Source organism: Pseudophryne corroboree, chromosome 1 (genome assembly GCF_028390025.1).
Source record: "Pseudophryne corroboree isolate aPseCor3 chromosome 1, aPseCor3.hap2, whole genome shotgun sequence".
Taxonomy (NCBI): domain Eukaryota; kingdom Metazoa; phylum Chordata; class Amphibia; order Anura; family Myobatrachidae; genus Pseudophryne; species Pseudophryne corroboree.
Window position 1 is genome coordinate 690,014,461 of NC_086444.1, and position 22,297 is coordinate 690,036,757.

Genomic DNA, 22,297 nt, shown 5'->3' on the forward strand with positions numbered 1-22,297 from the left:
CCTCGCAGACTCGCATCCGTCGTGAGGAGAATCCAATCTTGAATTCCGAAGAGACGACCTTCCTGGAGATTGGAAGACTGCAGCCACCACAGGAGTGATATCCTGGCCCAGGGTGACTGTCGAATCATCTGGTGCATCTGAAGATGGGAACCAGACCACTTGTTCAGGATGTCCAGTTGAAAGGGTCTGGCGTAGGACCGTCCATACTGGATGGCCTCATACGAGGCTACCATCTTTCCCAACAAGTTTATGCAAAGATGAATGGAAACTCAAGTCAATCGGAGAACCATGCGAACCATTTCCTGGAGAGTTCTCACTTTGTCCTCTGGGAGGAACACTTTTTGCGCTACAGTATCCAGTAGCATTCCCAGAAACAGGAGCCGCTGAGATGGCTCCAGGTGGGACTTCTGTAGATTAAGGATCCACCCGTGGTGTGACAGAAGGTGTATAGTGCGATCTATATGGAGCAGTAGGAGCTCCCTGGAACTCTGTTTTATCGAGAGATCGTCCAGGTAAGGGACCACGTTGACCCCCTGGACCCTGAGCTGGAACATCATTTCCGCCATCGCCTTCGTGAACACCCTCGGACCTCTAGACAAACCAAAGGGTAACGCCTGGAACTGGTAGTGATCGTTCAGCAGGGCGAACTTCAGATAAGCCTGATGAGGAGGCCAAATTGGGATATGGAGGTAGGCGTCCTTGATAACAGGGGACACTAGGAATTCGTGACGTTCCAGGCCTGCGATCACCGCTCTTGAAGATTCCATCTTGAATTTGAAAACCTTTAGTAAAGGCTTCAAGGACTTCAGATTCAAAAATGTCCTCACAGACCCGTCTGGTTTTGGCACAATGAACAGACTGGAGTAGTAACCTTGTCCTTGCTATTGCAGGAGTACTGGAACAATGACTTGGGACTGGACCAACTTTGTGATGGCCTGTAGTAGCGCAACACGCATATTTTCCAAAGCTGGTAAGCTTTATTTGAAAAATCGTTGGGGAGCAGCACCGTCAAACTCCAGCTTGTAACCCTGAGAAATAAGCTCCCTTACCCAGGCGTCCTGGCAGGAACTTTCCCAGTTGTGGCTGAAGTGACGTAACCAGGCTTCCACTTCGAGATCCTCCCGGGGTGGGTGGTCACCATCCTGCTGAGGTCTCTGCGGAAGCTGAATTGATGCTCTGTTCTTGAGAGCCGGCAATGGCTGGTTTCTTAGGTTTACCCCTGTTGACTCTAGCTGCATTTGATGCACCTCTGGCCCTAGATCGAAATCTGGTGGACTGAAAGGACAGAGTAGACAATCCCGGGTAGGTACGTCTAGCAGGCTGAGCCCAGAGGGAAGAAACGCGGATTTAACAGCAGTAGCTTTGGAGATCCATGCGTCCAATTTGCCTCCGAAAAGCCATTCGCCTGTAAAGGGAAGAGATTCCACATTCCGTTTGAAATCAGCGTCTGCAATCCACTGACGCAACCGTATGGCTCTGCGTGCCGACAGCCATAGCAGTGGTCCCAGCATTAATATTGCCAATCTCTTTTAGGGAGTCACAGAGGACTCTTGCAGTGTCCTGAAAGTGTTTTAGGAAAGCCACCGTAGTAACTAGGGTCATGTCACCCGAGAGACCCTCCTGAATTTGAGTAGCCCAGGAGTGAACTGCATGTGTCATCCAGCAACCTGCAATGACCGGTCTTTGAGACACACCTGCAGCAATGTAGATAGATTTCAGTGTGGCCTCAATTTTTACTCTCCCTCAAGTCCTTTACCGTAAGGATCCCGGAGCCGGGAGTACCGCCTTCTTAGAGAGGCGAGAGACTGAGACGTCTACAGGCGAAGATTCTTCCCAGAATTTTCTACCATCAGGGGCAAAGGGTAATGTATGCAAATACCGTTTTGACACCTGATATTTCTTATCTGGATTCTTCCAGGCTAGCTTAAACAAATCATCTAATTCTTTAGAATCAGGAAATGTGACAGTCAGTTTGTCTTGAGGGAGGAAAAACAACTGCTGATTGCAGCTTCCTCTAGGGTGAGCTTTAAACAAAAAAGTTTAAAATAAAATGAAGAAAAACTCTGGGGCCAGCAGAGTGTGCATCCTCTCCTGAGGGCACTTTTTTCTTAACGGTCTGTGGGAGGGGGCATAGAGGGGAGGAGCCAGCACACCCAGTGGAAGAAATTTAAAGTGCACTGGCTCCTTTGGACCCAGTCTATACCCCATCGTACTAATGTGTCCCCAATATCCCTTATGGATGCTAGAGAAATTAAATTTCAAAAGTTTATGTGCATGATGAAAGAATCATAGAAGCATCCTTCTTTAGTACCAGTTTTAAAAGGATGTAGTTAATATCCCGGCAGTCAGGATCCCGGCTGTCACAATACCGACGCCGGGTTCCCGACCACCGAGAATACTGACAGCTGCGCCAGGGCTATTCCCACTCGTAGGTGTCCATGACACCCATAAAGTCGAGACAGAACCTGTGGTGAGCACAGCGAGCCACCGAGACCACAGGGTGGAGAGTGCAGCGAGCCTGCAAAGGGGCTTTCTAGCGCTCGCCCTGCTGCCGGCATTCTGACGGCCGGGATCCCGGTGTCTGTATACTGACCGCCGGAATACCGTCCGCCGGCGTTCCATCCCCAACCCGCTTTAATAAAATACTAAACTTATACTGGACATGGAACACTTATTAATCTATTATTTGCATGCTTATTATTTAAGTTTTTCTCTGTTCATCAATAAAAAAAAATGACACACAAAATAAAGCACAACCTCAAAAGGAAAACATTAAGCCACATTAGAGATTATAGCTGAAAATAAAGGAAGTGTTTCACAGTAAAAATAGTAAAACTATTAAAGTAATGGACAGTAATGACTAAAAGCTTTTTGTGGCAACACAACACGAGCAAAAATGTAATTATCTTCGAGAGAAAACTTTCACGCCAATTTACATGCAATGCCTTTCTCCTAGAATAAAACTGTAAAAATATTGTACATGTTTATGCTTTCATTGCCCGTATCTCCCAAATATCACAGTTCATGGCAATACGCCTAACTAGAAATGTGAACTTGCAAAGTCAAAAGTCATAATAAGCAGCACTTTCATTTTGTCGAGCGCAAAGAAGGTCATCTACAGCGGGAGGCATTTGATATGCCGGCTTTCGGAATCCCGGCGCTCACCATACCGATACTGGCATACCGACAATTATTCTCCCTCTTAGGGTGTCCACGACATCCCTGGAGAATAAATAGCATGGCACACGTAACGCGCACCGTGTCTGCATCGTGGAGAGTGATACAAGCCCGCAAGGGGCTCTTTTGGGGAGGGGGGCAGGGTATGGGGTGGATGAGGTTTATCCAATTGTCCCTCTTTATCACGCTAAACCCAACTAAAGTAATGGGCGTGATAGTCTCGTTTGGGTACCCAAATGGGTCACTTTTCGTGCATTTGAGCTCGTCAATCCCGGGAGTAGCGTGTTGAAATGATGTTATCGGCAGAAACAACTGAATAGCTGCCGGTGGGCGTGAACAGGTGCGGGAGGAGGCGAAAACATTTGTATACCTCCCCTTGAGTGAATTTGCTCAACTTTACTACAAAATGTGACCTGGGATAAATGCATGAAAGAAAGGAGAATCCATCCTGGAGCCCAAATAAGTGACAACTGAGATAGCAGGAGCATACAGTAAAGGCCATTAGCGGTCTTAAGGAAAGTACCAGAGGTTTTTACAAGGTGTCAAATGGATGATTTTTGCACTTTTTATTAATGGCTGAAAGAAGAAAATGTGCTTTTCATCAAATTAAAGTCTTTTCAGCACTTGGGGGTACAGAAAACGGTCTGTACAGTATTTTTTTCAGTGTTTTTATACAAGTTTGTCAAAAGTTCAAAAACTTTCTTTCCCATCAATACAACGCCTCCAGGTACAGTACCTGTACAACATCATTTAATGCATTATTTAGAGAAATTCATCAGTAAACGGACATGTCTTTATTGGTCAAATGATGCTATTTAAACCAATCCAAGTGTATGATTATTCATTAGGATGGGCATAACCAATGATTCTGCACTGTGTCCTGAAATTTTTACAAGATTTTCCCTACCTTTTCACCTGGAGTGCGCACAAAAAAAAAGATTTATGGTAAGAACTTACCTTTGTTAAATCTTAATGCGAGGTACACTGGATTCCACAGGGAATTACATCGGGGTGTAGAGTTGGATCTTGATCCAAGGCACCAACAGGCTAAAAGCTTTGACTGTTCCCAGGATGCATAGCGTCACCTCCTCTATATCCCCACCTCCAGGCACTGGAGCTCAGTTTTGTTAACCAGTCCAATGCAGTAGCAGATAAGAGAAACGACAACAGTTAGTGGCCACATAGAACCACATTCTCACGACAGGAGAAGGTACCAGCGGCTATTGCCATACAAACCCAAAGAAGCCAAGTGCGTCAGGGTGGGCGCCCTGTGGAATCCAGTGTAGCTCGCAGAAAGAGATTTAACAAAGATAAGTTCTTACCATCAATCTCCTTTTCTGCAGCAGGGTACACTGATTCCACAGGGAATTACATTGGGGATGTCCTGAAGCAGTTCCTCATGGGAGAAGACGCACTGTAGCGGGCAAAAGAACACAACGTCCAAAGGAGGCATCCTGGAAGGCGGAAGTATCGAAGGCATAAAACCTTATGAACGTGTTCACTGAGGACCACGTAACCGTTTTGCACAATTGTTCAAGGGTCACACCACGGCGAGCCACCAAAGAAGGTCCAACAGACAGAGTAAAATGGGCTTTGACAGTAGCAGGAGCTGGAATGCCAGCCTGTACATAAGCATGTGCAATCACCATTCTAATCCATCTGGCTAAGGTCTGCTTATTAGCAGGCCAGCCACGTTTGTGAAAACCAAAAAGAACAAAGAGAGAATCAGATCTCCTAAGCTGAGCTGTTCTCTTCACATAAATACGTAGAGCCTGTACCACATCCAAAGACCGCTCTTTGGAGGATAAACCAGGAGAGGTAAAGGTTGGAACCACAATCTCTTGGTTAAGGTGGAAAGATGGCACCACATTAGGCAGATAACCAGGGCGGGTTCTAAGTACCGCCTGGGCACGGTGGAAAATCAGAAAGGGTGACAGACAGGATAAGGAACCCAAGTCTGAAATCCGTACAGCAGAAGCAATAGCCAGCAAAAACAAGACCTTAAGAGTAAGCCACTTAAGGTCCACAAACTCAAGAGGTTCGAATGGAGACTCTTGTAGGGCATCCATGAAAACCCGACAAATCCCAAAGGAGCCACAGAGGAACATAGGGAGGTGGAATCCATAAAACGCCCTGAGTAAAAGTATAAATGTCAGGCAGAGTCTCAATTTTTTTCTGAAACCACACCGACGAGGCCGAAATATGAACCTTGAGGGAGGCCTGTCGAAGGCCTAAGTCCAAGCCCTGTTGCAGAAAAGCCAAAAGTTTGGCAGTACTGAACTTATACGCATCATAACTCTTAGCCGCACACCAGGTGAAGAAAGAATTCCAGACCCTATAATAAATCCGAACCAAAGCCAGTTTACAGGCTTTCAATATAGTTTGAAAACGTCCTTATTACCCTGGGTAGGAGTGACACGGGAGCGAACACGTATGGCAGCCGAAAGTTCCATGGAATTGCCAGTGCGTCCACGAACGCTGCTTGAGGATCCCTTGTCCTTTCTCCGAAGACCGGAACCTTGTGATTGTGTCGAGACGCCATCAGGTCTACATCTGGTAGGCCCCACTTGTCCACTAGGAGTTGAAAGACTTCCGGATGAAGGCTCCACTCTCCGACGTGTACGTCCTGACGACTGAGGAAGTCCGCTTCCCAGTTGAGGACCCCCAGAATGAACACTGCCGATATGGCTGGCAGATGGCGTTCCGCCCATAGAGGAATCTTTGACACTTCCATCATTGGTATGCGCCTTTGAGTGCCGCCTTGATGATTTATGTACGCCACAGTGGTGGCGTTATCAGACTGTACTTGAACAGGCCTGTTCTGTACCAGAGGCAGGGCCAGTTTCAAAGCACTGAACACTGCCCGCAACTCCAGAAGGTTTATCGGGAGGAGAGATACCTCCCTGGTCCACTGACCCTGAAGAGAGTTGCTTGAACACTGCGCCCCAACCCCACAGACTGGCATCAGTCATTAAAAGGACTCAGTTGGAGATCTAGAAGGGACGACCACTGCTCAATTGCAGGTCCTGTAGCCACCAGGTCAGTGACATGCGTACCTCCGGAGTCAAGGAGATCATGCGAGTCCAGATCCGGTGTGGCAGGCCAATCCATTTGGAAAGAATTAACATCTGCAGAGGGCGGAAATTAAATTGAGCGTACTCCACCATGTCAAAAGCAGACACCATGAGGCCTACTTGCATCACCGAGTGTATCGACACACGTGGATGAGATAGGAAGCATCTTTTTTTTCCTGAAGTTTCAGGACTTTCTCTGGAGACAAGAACAACCGTTTGTTGTGGGTGTCCAATAATGCCCCCAGGTGCACCATGCTCTGAGCAGGGACCAGTGAGGATTTCTTCCAGTTGATGAGCCACCCGTGGGCTTGCAGGAATTGGACTGTCAGTTCCAGATGACTGAGGAGAACCTCTGGGGAGTTCGACAGGATCAACAAGTCGTCCAGATACGGCAGGATCCTAATACCCTGACGGTGGAGCACAGCCGCCATGACCTTGGTGAAGATCCTCGGAGCTGTGGTCAGACCAAAGGGTAAGGCCTGGAATTGAAAAAGTAGGTCGCGTATAGCAAACTGCAGGTATTGCTGATGCGACATGGCAAAAGGAATTTGCAGGTAAGCATCCTGTATGTCCAGGGATACCATATAGTCCATGGGCTCCAAAGCCAGAACAATAGAGCGAAGAGTTTCCATACGGAATTTGGAAACTTTCACAAATTTGTTCAATGACTTGAGGTTGAGAATGGGCTGGTAAGACCCATTCGGTTTCGGAACTAGGAACAACGTTAAATAGTAACCCCTGCATCTCTGAGCCACCGGCACTATTATCACCCCTGTGTCTAGGAGGGATTGCACCACCAAATGGAGAGTTTTTGCTTTTACCGGATCCGAAGGGATGTTTGTTGAGCAAAACTAGCGAAGGGGACGTTTCTTGAAAGAGATGGCGTATCCGTGAGTAACGACTTCCTGTACCCAGGCGTCCAAAGTAGTCTGTAACCACACCTGAGCAAACCGCAGAAGTCGGCCTCCTACCCTGGGGTCCCCCCAGGAGGAGGCCCGACCAGTCATGCTGCAGGCTTGTCTATTTTGGAAGCAGGCTGATGGGCAGCCCAGAAACGTTTAGGTTTGGGCTTAGTGGATTTGGAAGCGTGAGCCTGTTTCGGGTACGCCTGACCCTTTGCTTTACTTGGAGGTCGAAAGGAGCGAAAGGAAGTACTTTTAGCCTTCGGAGCCGAAGGATTAGTACTAAGCAGACAGGCAGTCTTAGCGGATGCTAAGTCAGCAACAATCTTGTCGAGATCCTCCCCAAAAAGGATGTTTTCCCTTAAAGGGGATCACCTCCAAGGTCTTTTTAGAGTCCAGATCTACAGACCAAGACCGCAACCAGAGAATCCGGTGAGCCAGAATGGACATAGTAGACGCTTTGGCTGCCAGGACACCAGCATCAGATGCCGCCTCCTGAATATAATGAGAGGCTGTAATAATATGAAAGACACTATCTAGCATTATCAGGAAAATCAGACGGTAGTTCCGCTTCAACTTCCTGAACCCAGGCTTCAATAGCTTTTGCAGCCCAAGAAGCCACAATAGTGGGCCTATGCACAGCTCCTGCAAGAGTGTAAATAGACTTCAAGCAACACTCCACACGATTATCAGTTCCTTGAGAGAGATGACTGTAGTGAAAGGCAGAGCAGATGACACCACAAGACGCGCGATCTGTCCATCGGCGGCGTTTCCCAATTTCTACTTAACTCTGCAGCGAGGGGATAACAAGCTAGCATCTTCTTAGACAGAGAAACTCCCAGGATTCCTGATGTATGTCAACCAAATGGTCAGAATGGGGTAAAAATAAGAATTTACTCACCGGTAATTCTATTTCTCGTAGTCCGTAGTGGATGCTGGGTACTCCGTAAGGACCATGGGGAATAGACGGGCTCCGCAGGAGACTGGGCACTCTTAAAAGAAAGATTAGGTACTATATCTGGTGTGCACTGGCTCCTCCCTCTATGCCCCTCCTCCAGACCTCAGTTAGGGAAACTGTGCCCGGAAGAGCTGACATTACTAGGAAAGGATTTGGAATCCAGGGTAAGACTCATACCAGCCACACCGTACAACTTGTGATAACTATACCCAGTTAACAGTATGAACAATAACTGAGCCTCATTCAACAGATGGCTCATAACAATAACCCTATAGTTAAGCAATAACTATATACAGGTTGAGTATCCCATATCCAAATATTCCGAAATACGGAATATTCCGAAATACGGACTTTTTTGAGTGAGAGTGAGATAGTGAAACCTTTGTTTTTTGATGGCTCAATGTACACAAACTTTGTTTAATACACAAAGTTATTAATAATATTGTATTAAATGACCTTCAGGGTGTGTATATAAGGTGTATATGAAACATAAATGAAATGTGTGAATGTACACACACTTTGTTTAATGCACAAAGTTATAAAAAATATTGGCTTAAATTACCTTCAGGCTGTGTGTTTAGGGTGTAAATGTAACATAAATGCATTCTGTGCTTAGATTTAGGTCCCATCATCATAAGATCTCATTATGCTATCTAATTATTCCAAAATACGGAAAAATCCGATATCCAAAATACCTCTGGTCCCAAGCATTTTGGATAAAGGATACTCAACCTGTACATGTATTGCAGAAAGTCCGCACTTGGGACGGGCTCCCAGCATCCACTACGGACTACGAGAAATAGAATTACCGGTGAGTAAATTCTTATTTTCTCTGACGTCCTAGTGGATGCTGGGTACTCCGTAAGGACCATGGGGATTATACCAAAGCTCCCAAACGGGCGGGAGAGTGCGGATGACTCTGCAGCACCGAATGAGCAAACTCAAGGTCCTCCTCAGCCAGGGTATCAAACTTGTAGAATTTTGCAAAAGTGTTTGATCCCGACCAAGTAGCAGCTCGGCAAAGTTGTAAAGCCGAGACCCCTCGGGCAGCCGCCCAAGAAGAGCCCACCTTCCTTGTGGAATGGGCTTTTACTTATTTAGGATGCGGCAGTCCAGCCACAGAATGTGCAAGTTGAATCGTGCTACAGATCCAGCGAGCAATAGTCTGCTTTGAAGCAGGAGCACCCAGCTTGTTGGGTGCAGGCAGGATAAACAGCGAGTCAGTTTTTCTGACTCTAGCCGTCCTGGAAACATAGATTTTCAGGGCCCGGACTACGTCCAGCAACTTGGAAGCCTCCAAGTCCCGAGTAGCCGCAGGCACCACAATAGGTTGGTTCAAATGAAACGCCGATACCACCTTTTGGGAGAAATTGGGGACAAGTCCTCAATTCTGCCCTGTCCATATGGAAAATCAGATATGGGCTTTTACAGGACAAAGCCGCCAATTCTGACACACGCCTAGCTGAGGCCAAGGCCAACAGCATGACTACCTTCCACGTGAGATACTTCAACTCCACGGTCTGAAGTGGCTCAAACCAATGTGATTTTAGGAAATCCAACACAAGGTTGAGATCCCAAGGTGCCACTGGAGGCACAAAAGGGGGCTGAATATGCAGCACTCCCTTAAAAAACGTCTGAACTTCAGGCAGTGAAGCCAGTTCTTTTTGAAAGAAAATAGACAGGGCCGAAAACTGGACTTTAATGGATCCCAATTTTAGGCCCATAGTCACTCCTGACTGTAGGAAGTGCAGAAATCGACCCAGCTGAAATTCCTCTGTTGGGACCTTCCTGGCCTCACACCAAGCAACATATTTTCGCCATATGCGGTGATAATGTTTTGCGGTCACATCCTTCCTAGCTTTTATCAGCGTAGGAATGACTTCATCTGGAATGCCCTTTCTTACTCCTCTCTTTCTTATTATCCTCAGTACCTTTGGTATGAGAGGAAGAGGAGGGAACACATAAACCGACTGGTACACCCACGGTGTCACTAGAGCGTCCACAGCTATCGCCTGAGGGTCCCTTGACCTGGCGCAATATCTTTTTAGCTTTTTGTTGAGGCGGGACACCATCATGTCCACCTGTGGCCTTTCCCAACGATTTACAATCAGCTTGAAGACTTCTGGATGAAGTCCCCACTCTCCCGGGTGGAGGTCGTGCCTGCTGAGGAAGTCTGCTTCCCAGTTGTCCACTCCCGGAATGAACACCGCTGACAGTGCTAGCACGTGATTCTCCGCCCATCGAAGAATCCTTGTGGCTTCTGCCATCGCCATCCTGCTTCTTGTGCCGCCCTGTCGGTTTACATGGGCGACCGCCGTGATGTTGTCTGACTGAATCAGCACTGGTTGGTTTTGAAGCAGGGGTTCTGCTTGACTCAGGGCATTGTAAATGGCCCTTAGTTCCAGAATATTTATGTGTAGGGAAGCTTCCTGACTCGACCACTGTCCTTGGAAGTTTCTTCCCTGAGTGACTGCCCCCCAACCTCGGAGGCTTGCATCCGTGGTCACCAGGACCCAGTCCTGAATGCCGAATCTGCGGCCCTCGAGAAGATGAGCACTCTGCAGCCACCACAGCAGAGACACCCTGGCCCTCGGGGACAGGGTGATCAACCGATGAATCTGAAGATGCGATCCGGACCACTTGTCTAACAGATCCCACTGAAAGATCCTTGCATGGAACCTGCCGAAGGGAATTGCATCGTAAGAAGCTACCATCTTTCCCAGGACTCGCGTGCAGTGATGCACCGACACCTGTTTTGGTTTCAGGAGGTCCCTGACCAGAGATGACAATTCCTGGGCCTTCTCCTCCGGGAGAAATACCTTCTTCTGTTCTGTGTCCAGAATCATGCCCAAGAACAGCAGACGCGTCGTAGGAATCAGCTGCGACTTTGGGATATTCAGAATCCAGCCGTGCTGTTGTAGCACTTCCCGAGATAGTGCTACTCCGACTAACAACTGCTCCTTAGACCTTGCCTTTATAAGGAGATCGTCCAAGTACGGGATAATTATAACTCCCTTCTTTCGAAGGAGTATCATAATTTCGGCCATTACCTTGGTAAATACCCTCGGTGCCGTGGACAGACCAAACGGCAACGTCTGGAATTGGTAATGACAGTCCTGTACCACAAACCCGAGGTACCCCTGGTGAGGTGGGTAAATGGGGACATGTAGGTAAGCATCCTTGATGTCTAGTGACACCATAAAATCCCCCTCTTCCAGGCTTGCAATAACCGCCCTGAGCGATTCCATTTTGAACTTGAACTTCCTTATACAAGTGTTCAAGGATTTCAATTTAGAATGGGTCGAACCGAACCGTCTGGTTTCGGTACCACAAACATTGTGGAATAGTAACCCCGACCCTGTTGAAGGAGGGGAACTTTGATTATCACCTGCTGAAGGTACAGCTTGTGAATTGCCGCCAGTACTACCTCCCTTTCCTTGGGAGCAGCTGGCAAGGCTGATTTGAGGTAACGGCGAGGGGGAGATGCCTCGAACTCCAGCTTGTATCCCTGAGATACCACTTGTAGAACCCAGAGATCCACCTGTGAGCGAACCCACTGGTCGCTGAAGTTCCGGAGACGCGCCCCCACCGCACCTAGCTCCACCTGTGGAGCCCCAGTGTCATGCGGTGGACTTAGTGGAAGCAGGGGAGGATTTTTGATCCTGGGAACTGGCTGTCTGGTGCAGCTTTTTCCCTCTACCCCTGCCTCTGGGCAGAAAGGACGCGCCTCTGACCCGCTTGCTTTCTGAGGCCGAAAGGACTGTACTTGATAATACGGTGCTTTCTTCGGCTGTGAGGGAACCTGGAGGTAAAAAAGTCGACTTCCCAGCTGTTGCTGTGGATACGAGGTCCGAGAGACCGTCCCCAAACAATTCCTCACCCTTATAAGGCAAAACCTCCATGTGCCTTTTAGAATCAGCATCACCTGTCCACTGCCAAGTCCATAATACTCTCCTGGCAGAAATGGACATTGCATTCATTCTAGATGCCAGCCGGCAAATGTCCCTCTGTGCATCCCTCATATATAAGACGACGTCTTTAATATGCTCTATGGTTAGCAAAATAGTATCCCTGTCAAGGGAATCAATGTTATCTGACAGGGTATCAGACCAAGCAGCTGCAGCACTACACATCCATGCTGAAGCAATTGCAGGTCTCAGTATAGTACCTGAGTGTGTATACACAGACTTCAGGATAGCCTCCTGCTTTCTATCTGCAGGCTCCTTTAAGGCGGCCGTATCCTGAGACGGCAGTGCCACCTTTTTTGATAAGCGTGTGAGCGCCTTGTCCACCCTAGGGGATGTTTCCCAACGTATCCTGTCCGTTGGCGGGGAAAGGGTACGCCATTAGTAACCTCTTAGAAATCACTAATTTCTTATCTGGGGAACACCACGCTTCTTCACACAATTCATTTAACTCATCAGATGGGGGAAAAGTCACTGGCTGCTTTTTCTCCCCAAACATAATACCCTTTTTAGTGGTAACCGGATTAATGTCAGAAATGTGCAACACATTTTTCATTGCCGTAATCATGCATCGGATGGCCCTTGTGGACTGTACATTTGTCTCATCCTCGTCTACACTGGAGTCAGACTCTGTGTCGACATCTGTGTCTGCCATCTGAGGTAGCGGGCGTTTTTGAGCCCCTGATGGCCTCTGAGACGCCTGGGCAGGCGCGGGCTGAGATGCCGGCTGTCCCAAAGCTGTTACGTCATCGAACCTTTTATGCAAGTAGTTGACACTGTCGGTTAATACCTTCCACTCTGGTGTCGGCCCCGCAGGGGGCGACATCACACTTATCGGCTCCTGCTCCGCCTCCACGTAAGCGTCCTCATCAAACATGTCGACACAGCCGTACCGACACACCGCACACACACAGGGAATGCTCTGACTGAGGACAGGACCCCACAAAGTCCTTTGGGGAGACAGAGAGAGAGTATGCCAGCACACACCAGAGCGCTATATAACAGAGGGATTTACACTAACACAAAGTGAATTTTCCCCCAATAGCTACTTATATCACCTTTTGCGCCTAAATTTATGTGCCCCCCCTCTCTTTTTTACCCTTCTTGTAGTGTATACTGCAGGGGAGAGCCTGGGGAGCGTCCTTCCAGCGGAGCTGTGAAGAGAAAATGGCGCCGGTGTGCTGAGGGAGATAGCCCCGCCCCCTCCACGGCGGGCTTCTCCCTCTTTTTTAATAATGTTAATGGCGGGGGATTAGGCACATATACAGTTTATAACTGTATTATCTGCACATTTGCCAAAAGGTATACTTATTGCAGCACAGGGCGCCGCGCCCCCCCCCCCCCCCCCAAGCGCCCTGCACCCACCAGTGACCGAAGCGTGTGGTGTGCTGTGGGAGCAATGGCGCACAGCTGCAGTGCTGTGCGCTACCTTATTGAAGACCGGAGTCTTCAGCCGCCGATTTTCTCCTGGTTCTTCCGTCTTCTGGCTCTGCAAGGGGGACGGCGGCGCGGCTCCGGGAACGGACGATCGAGGTCGGGCCCTGTGTTCGATCCCTCTGGAGCTAATGGTGTCCAGTAGCCTTAGAAGCACAAGCTAGCTGCAAGCAGGTAGGTTTGCTTCTCTCCCCTCAGTCCCTCGTAGCAGTGAGTCTGTTGCCAGCAGATCTCACAGAAAATATAAAACCTAACAAATACTTTCTTTTCTAGTAAGCTCAGGAGAGCCCACTAGGTGCATCCAGCTCTGGCCGGGCACAGATTCTAACGGAGGTCTGGAGGAGGGGCATAGAGGGAGGAGCCAGTGCACACCAGATATAGTACCTAATCTTTCTTTTAAGAGTGCCCAGTCTTCTGCGGAGCCGTCTATTCCCCATGGTCCTTACGGAGTACCCAGCATCCACTAGGACGTCAGAGAAACTAATTTAGTAACCTTCTGACGCTTGAACTTATCAGGTTTCTTAGAGGTATCTGGAGGTTTTGCTTCATCATCAATTTGAAGGATCAGCCCGATAGCCTCCGAGAGGTCAGAAACATCCACCTGTGTAATTGATTCCCCATCAGAAGCATCTGCATCAGTGTCTGATGGGTCAGTATATGCGCCATCTTCATTGGATGAAGTATCCGAAACATGTGTGGATTGTGAGGAAGTAATGGCCCGCTTAGTGGACCCCTTGGTATTAGGTGGGCAAGGGTTAGGTTTTTGTTTTGCCAAAGACTGATTTAATTGCTGTAACGGAGATGACAGATTACCTGCCCATGGCGGATTAACTCAAGGGACAATGTGGTATATGCAATTGCGGTCGAATTGCCGCAAATGTCGAAAAACTGGGAATTTTCGACAAAAAAAAACCTGTCCAATTGGATTCGACAATGCAATACAGTACTTTTCGACAAAAAAAACTGCCGTTTCAGATTCGACTTTTTGCAATTCGACATTTCTCAAATTCGACATGTCTGCAATGGTAAAAATTCGGCTTTTTGACAAAAGTATATTCAATTGAAGAATGTCGATTCAACAACAGTGCTTTTCGACAGTCATATCGTCAATTTCATTCCGCCTCATTTTGCTGTCGTGAGCTAATAAAAAATTTTAAAAAACATTTTTTGGGTGTTTTTTTGAATGCTAATAGCATATCTAATTTTTAGAGATAATATCACTTATTATCAAGGGAGCGCAAAAATAAAATATACAAACTCTTTATTATTAAAATGTATATAAACAGAAAAACCCCACATTCAATAAATACATTGGAGTCAATATACATAAACACCGCTATCTATATCTATATGAAAACTAATATCTATTTCATATTGCCCTTTGGCAAAATGTCTAAAAAATCCTCATGGATAAAGCTGCTGTATATTTATAATCATTACTTTCCAGTAGTAGTTGATACTTAAAGTTCCTTCTTGTGGATTTTTTGATAATAAGTGATACTGTATCTCTAAAAATTGGTTTTCTATTGGTAGAACGGTACTACCTATGGGAGCAGCAATTTACAATATACTGTGAAATAAAACAGATGTACAAGGTTTAATGAAATAAGCAACAACTGGTGGAGTAGTTAAGTTTTATAGGAGCGCTGGGTTCTATATATATATATATATATATATATATATATAGACTTTTTTTAAATGAATAGCATATCTATTTATATTAGAAGGGATTATCTACTTGGTTTGTCTATTTAGGAGCCACAAGTATTATTTAAATATATTTTTTAAAAGAATATATTTTTTTTTTAACTGACTAAAATAATATGGAGAGATCAGTGCATGTTTTTCAGTGGGAAGGGGTGGGAATGGGTTAAAATTCCTGAAAAAAAATTGCGTGGGGTTCCCCCTCCTAAGCATAACCAGCCTCAGGCTCTTTGAGCCAGTCCTGGTTGTAAAAATACGGGGGGGGGGGGGGAAATGACAGGGGATCCCCCTGTATTTTAACAACCAGCAGCGGGCTCTGCGTCTGGTCCTGGTGCCAAAAATACGGGGGACAAAACACGTTGAGGTCCCCCATATTTTTCACACCAGCACCGGGCACCACTAGCTAGATAGATAATGCCACAGCCTGGGGACACTTATACCAGTCCCTGCGGCCGTGGCATTAAATCCCCAACTAGTCACCACTGGCCGGGGTACCCTGGAGGAGTGGGGTCCCCCCCTCCAGCCACCCAAGGGCCAGGGGTGAAGCCGGAGCAGCCGGCCCTCCATCCAAGGGCGGCGGATGGGAGGCTGATAGCAAAGTGTCAAAAAATTAGGAATTTGGTACCTACCGGTAAATCCTTTTCTCTTAGTCCGTAGAGGATGCTGGGGACTCCAAAAAGGACCATGGTGTATAGACGGATCCGCAGGAGCTTGGGCCCACTATAAAGACTTAAACTGGGTGTGAACTGGCTCCTCCCTCTATGCCCCTCCTCCAGACCTCAGTTAGAAAACTGTGCCCAAGAGAGATGGACATTTCGAGGAAAGAATTTATAAACACGGTGAGTGTCATACCAGCTCACACCACGAACATACCGCAGAACGTGACATTCAATAGAAAACCAGCCCACGGCATGAACAAGACACAGCCACATGCTGAGAGAATATGTAACACAACCTGTGTATCAACACAACCAATAATAAGACACCTCAGGCCATGGCCTGAACATCATCAGCAAGTCTGACAGCGAAAAAACACCACTAGACCGTAACCAAAACAATAACTGCAGACACAGTACGCACTGGGACGGGCGCCCAGCATCCTCTACGGACTAAGAGAAAAGGATTTACCGGCAGGTACCAAAATCCTATTTTCTCATACGTCCTAGAGGATGCTGGGGACTCCAAAAGGACCATGGGGTCAATACCAAAGCTCCAGAACGGGCGGGAGAGTGCGAACGACTCTGCAGCACCGATTGAGCCAACAAAAGGTCCCCCTAAACCAGGGTATCAAACTTGTAGAGCATAGCAAAAGCGTTTGAACCCGACCAAGTATCCCCTCGGCAAAGTTGAACCGCCGAGACTCCTCGGGCATCCGCCCAGGAAGAGCCCATCTTCCCAGCAGAATGGGCCTCCACCGACCTCGGTGACGGCAATCCAGCCGAAGAAGGAACATGCCAAATAGCATCACAGATCCAGCGTGTAACAGACTGCATAACACAGTCACCCAAACCATGCTGGGAACATACCAGACAAACAGAACCACTGGTTCTCCAAACTGAGCCCAACTGGCTACCAAAATGTTCAAATCCCTGGCTACATCGAGAGAAATTGAATCAGCTAATGTTTAAGTAACCAGCGGCATCAAAATAGACCGATTTCTGCGAAACCCAGAAACCACTCTTGGAAGAACTACTAACCGAGTTCTCAAGTCCTCTCTAACCACATGCAAGATCAAACAAGGCTCTTGTGACACAAAACCACCACTTCCGACACCCGCCTTGCAGATGTCAAAGCCAAGAGCACAGCCCCTTTCCAAGAGAGAAATATTTGTAAAGAAATTATTAGGCTACACTGCACAGAAATGGAGCCCAACTTTAAGCTCGCATCCACACCGGTTTGCAAAGTATGGATAAGAATGACCTAGCTGAAAGTCTTCCATAGGCCTTCCTGGATACACACCAAAAACCATAGTTCCGCCAACTACGGTGGTAAAGCTTAGCCGTTACTTCTTCTTCGTCTTAAGAATTGAGGAAATGACTACACTGGGAACACCCTTTCAGCTTAGGATATGGCAATCAACCACCACGACGTCAGACGCAGCCGCGGTAAGTCTTGAAACACGCCCTGATCTTGTCGTAACAGATCCTCACGTAGAGGAAGAGGGCAGGAATCCTCTGAGTAAACATGAAAAAAACTGGATAGCAAACCCTCCTTGGCAAGACCGGGTCCAAGAGGATCGCCTGAACCTTGTTTCATCTGCCGTTTATCACCTTCAGAAAAAGTGAAAGCGGAGAGACCACATAGACCGACTAAAAACACCCACGGTGACACGAGGATGTCCACTGCCATAGCTTGAGCGACCCTTGGCCTGGAACAATATCCCTGAGACCTCTCATTGAGGCGAGACGTCAACAAATCCAATTGTAACATTCCTCAAAGACTTGTAACGTCTGTGAAAACTACTCGATGATGACTGAATTTCTCCCAGTATGGAGATCGTGTCAGCAGATGAAATCTAGTTCTCAGTCGTTCACCCCCGGAACGAAGACTGCTAATAATAAGAATTTACTTACCGATAATTCTATTTCTCGTAGTCCGTAGTGGATGCTGGGGACTCCGTCAGGACCATGGGGAATAGCGGGCTCCGCAGGAGACAGGGCACATCTAAAAGAGCTTTTAGGTCACATGGTGTGTACTGGCTCCTCCCCCCATGACCCTCCTCCAAGCCTCAGTTAGGTACTGTGCCCGGACGAGCGTACACAATAAGGAAGGATCTTGAATCCCGGGTAAGACTCATACCAGCCACACCAATCACACCGTACCACTTGTGATCTGAACCCAGTTAACAGTATGATAACAAAACGAAGTAGCCTCTGAAAAGATGGCTCACAACAAGAATAACCCGATTTTTGTAACAATAACTATGTACAAGCATTGCAGACAATCCGCACTTGGGATGGGCGCCCAGCATCCACTACGGACTACGAGAAATAGAATTATCGGTAAGTAAATTCTTATTTTCTCTAACGTCCTAGTGGATGCTGGGGACTCCGTCAGGACCATGGGGATTATACCAAAGCTCCCAAACGGGCGGGAGAGTGCGGATGACTCTGCAGCACCGAATGAGAGAACTCCAGGTCCTCCTTAGCCAGAGTATCAAATTTGTAAAATTTTACAAACGTGTTCTCCCCTGACCACGTAGCTGCTCGGCAAAGTTGTAATGCCGAGACCCCTCGGGCAGCCGCCCAAGATGCGCCCACTTTCCTAGTGGAGTGGGCCTTTACAGATTTAGGCTGTGGCACGCCTGCCACAGAATGTGCAAGTTGGATTGTGCTACAGATCCAACGTGCAATCGTCTGTTTAGACGCAGGAGCACCCATCTTGTTGGGTGCATACAATATAAACAGCAAGTCAGACTTTCTGACTCCAGCCGTCCTAAACTATATATATATATATATATATATATATATATATATATATATATATATATATATATATATATATATATTTTTAGGGTCCTGACAACGTCTATTAACCTGGAGTCCTCCAAGTCCCTAGAAGCCGCAGGCACCATAATAGGTTGTTTCAGGTGAAAAACCTGACACCCCCTTAGGAAGAAAACTGGAGACGAGTCCCAGTTCTGCCCTGTCCGAATGGAAATTTAAATATGGGCTTTTGTAAGACAAAGCCGCCCATTCTGACAATCGCCTGGCCGAGGCCAGGACCAACAGCATGGTCACTGTCCATGTGAGATATTGGTCAACAGCTTGTTCACTTTCCATGTGATATATTTCAAATCCGCAGATTTGAGCGGTTCAAACCAATATGATTTTAAGGAATCCCAACACTATGTTGAGATCCCACGGTGCCACTAGAGGCACAAAAAGGGGTGTATATGCAATACTCCCTTGACAATCTGGACTTCAGGAACTGAAGTCAATTCTTTTCGGAAGAAATTCTACAGGGCCGAAACTTAAAACCTTAAAGAACCCCAATTTTAGGCTCAAAACACTCCTGTTTTCAGGAAGTGTAGAATTCGACCTAGTTGAATTTTCTTCGTGGGGCCTTCCTGGCCTCACCCACGCAACATATTTTCACCACATGTGGTGATGACGTTGTGCGGTCACCTCCTTCCTGGCTTTGACCAGGGTAGGTATGACCTCTTATGGAATGCCTTTTTCCTTCAGGATCCGGCATTCAACCGCCATGCCGTCAAACGCAGCCGCGGTAAGTCTTGGAATAGACATGGTACCTGCTGAAGCAAGTCCCTTCTTAGCTCCCCAGGCCCTTAGTCCTCTGTGAGCATCTCTTGAAGTTCCGGGTACCAAGTCCCTCTTGGCCAATCCGGAGTCACGAGTATAGTTCATACTCCTCTATGTCTTATAATTCTCAATACCTTGGTTATGAGAAGCAGAGGAGGGAACACATACACCGACTGTTACACCCACGGTGTTACTAGGACATCCACAGCTATCGCCTGAAAGTCTCATGACCTGGCGCAATACCTGTCCCGTTTTTTGTTCGGGCGGGACGCCATCATTTCCACCTTTGGTCTTTGCCAATGGCTCACAATCATGCGGAAAAACTTCCCTATGAAGTTCCCACTCTCCCAGGTGGAGGTCATGCCTGCTGAGGAAGTCTGCTTCCCAGTCGTCCACTCCCGGAGAGAACACTGCTGACAGTGCTATCACATGATTTTCCGCCTAGCGAAAAATCCTTGCAGTTTTTTCACTGCCCTCCAGCTTCTTGTGTCGCCCTTTCTGTTTACGTGGGCGACTGCCGTGATGTTATCCCACTGGATCAATACCGGCTGACCTTGAAGCAGAGGTCTTGCTAAGTTTAGAGCCTTATAATTTTGCTCTTAGCTCCATCTATGTGGAGAGAATTCTCCAGACTTGATCACCCTTTCCTGGAAATTTTTTCCCTGTGTGACTGCTCCCCAGCCTCTCAGGCTGGCCTCCGTGGTCACCAGCATCCACTCCTGAATGCTGAATCTGTGGCCCTCTAGAAGATGAGCACTCTGTAATCACCACAGGAGAGACACCCTTGTCCTTGGATATAGGGTTATCCGCTGATGCATCTGAAGATGCGATCCGGACCATTTGTCCAGCAGATCCCACTGAAGAGTTCTTGCGTGAAATCTGCCGAATGGAATTGCTTCGTAATAAGCCACCATTTTTACCAGGACTCTTGTGCAATGATGCATTGACACTTTTCCTGTTTTTAGGAGGATCCCGATTAGCTCGGATAACTCCCTGGCTTTCTCCTCTGGGAGAAACACCTTTTTCTGGACTGTGTCCAGAATCATCCCTAGGAACAGTAGACGTGTCCTCGGAAAAGCTACGATTTTGGAATATTTAGAATCCACTCGTGCTGTCGTAGAACTATTAAAGATAGTGCTACTCCGACCTCCAACTGTTCTCTGGACCTTGCCCTTATCAGGAAAGCGTCCAAGTTTCTTTTAAGAAGAATCATCATTTCGGCCATTACCTTGGTAAAGACCCGGGGCGCCGTGGACAATCCAAACGGCAGCGTCTGAACTGATAGTGACAGTTCTGTACCACGAACCTGAAGTACCCTTGGTGAGAAGGGCAAATTTGGACATGTAGGTAAATGTCCCTGATATCCAGTGACACCATCTCGTCCCCTTCTTCCTGGTTCGCTATCACTGCTCTGAGTGACTCCATCTTGATTTGAACGCTTGTATGTAAGTGTTCAAATATTTCAGATCTCACCGAGCCGTTTGGCTTCAGTACCACAATATAGTGTGGAATAATACCCCCTCCCTTGTTGTAGGATGGGTACTTTGATTATCACCTGCTGGGAATACAGCCTGTGAATTGTTTCCAATACTGCCTCCCTGTCGGAGGTAGACGTTGGTAAAACAGACTTCCGGAACTTGTGAGGAGGAGACGTCTCGAATTTCCAATGTACACCTGGGATACTACATGTAGGATCCAGGAGTCCCCTTGCGAGTGAGCCCACTGCGTGCTGAAACTCTTGAGATGACCCCCTACCGCACCTGAGTCCGCTTGTACTGCCCCAGCGTCATGCTGCGGACTTGGCAGAAGCTGTGAAGGGCTTCTGTTCCTGGGAATGGGCTGCTTGCTGCAGTCTTCTTCCCGTTCCTCTACCCCTGGGCAGATATGACTGGCCTTTGCCCGCCTGCCCGTATGGGGACGAAAGGACTGAGACTGAAAAGACTGTGTCCTTTTCTGCTGAGATGTGACTCGGGGAACAAAAAGTGGATTTTTCAGCTGTTGCCATGGCCACCAGGTCCGATGGACCGCCCCTTTATACGGCAATACTTCCATGTGCCGTCTGGAATCTGCCTCACCTGACCACTGTCGTGTCTTCGTCTGGCAGATATGGACATCACATTTACTCTTGATGCCAGAATGCAAATATCCCTCTGCGCATCACGCATATATAGAAATGCATCCTTAAAATGCTCTATAGACAATAAAATCTTGTCCCTGTCAAGGGTATCAAAATTTTCAGTCAGGAAATCCGACCAAGCCCCCTCAGCGCTGCACATCCAGTCTGAGGCGATTGCTGGTCGTAGTATAACACCAGTATGTGTGTATATACTTCTTAGGCTATTTTTCAGCTTCCTATCAGCTGGCTCCTTGAGGGCGGCCGTATCTGGAGATGGTAACGCCACTTGTTTTATAAGCGTGTGAGCGCCTTATCCACCCTAAGGTGTGTTTCCCAACTCGCCCTTACTTCTGGTGGGAAAGGGTATACCGCCCATAACTTTCTATCGGAGGAACCCCACGTATCATCACACACTTCATTTAATTTATCTGATTCAGGCAAAACTACAAGTAGTTTATTCACACCCTACAAAATACCCTTATTTGTGGTACTTGTAGTATCAGAAATATGTAACACCTCCTTCATTGCCCTTAACATGTAACGTGTGGCCCTAAAGGAAAATACGTTTGTTTCTTCACCGTCGACACTGGAGTCAGTGTCCGTGAGGTAAATGGGCGTTTTTACAAGCCCCTGACGGTGTCTGAGACGCCTGGACAGGTACTAATTTGTTTGCCGGTCGTCTCATGTCGTCAACCGGCTCGCAGC

General features: G+C 47.5%; 1 protein-coding gene across 2 annotated transcripts in view; it reads right to left on the reverse strand.

Annotated features, from left to right (window-relative positions):
* CRTC1 (CREB regulated transcription coactivator 1) overlaps positions 1–22,297 on the reverse strand; it is a 462,675-nt gene that overhangs the window by 348,691 nt on the left and 91,687 nt on the right. The window lies entirely within an intron of this gene.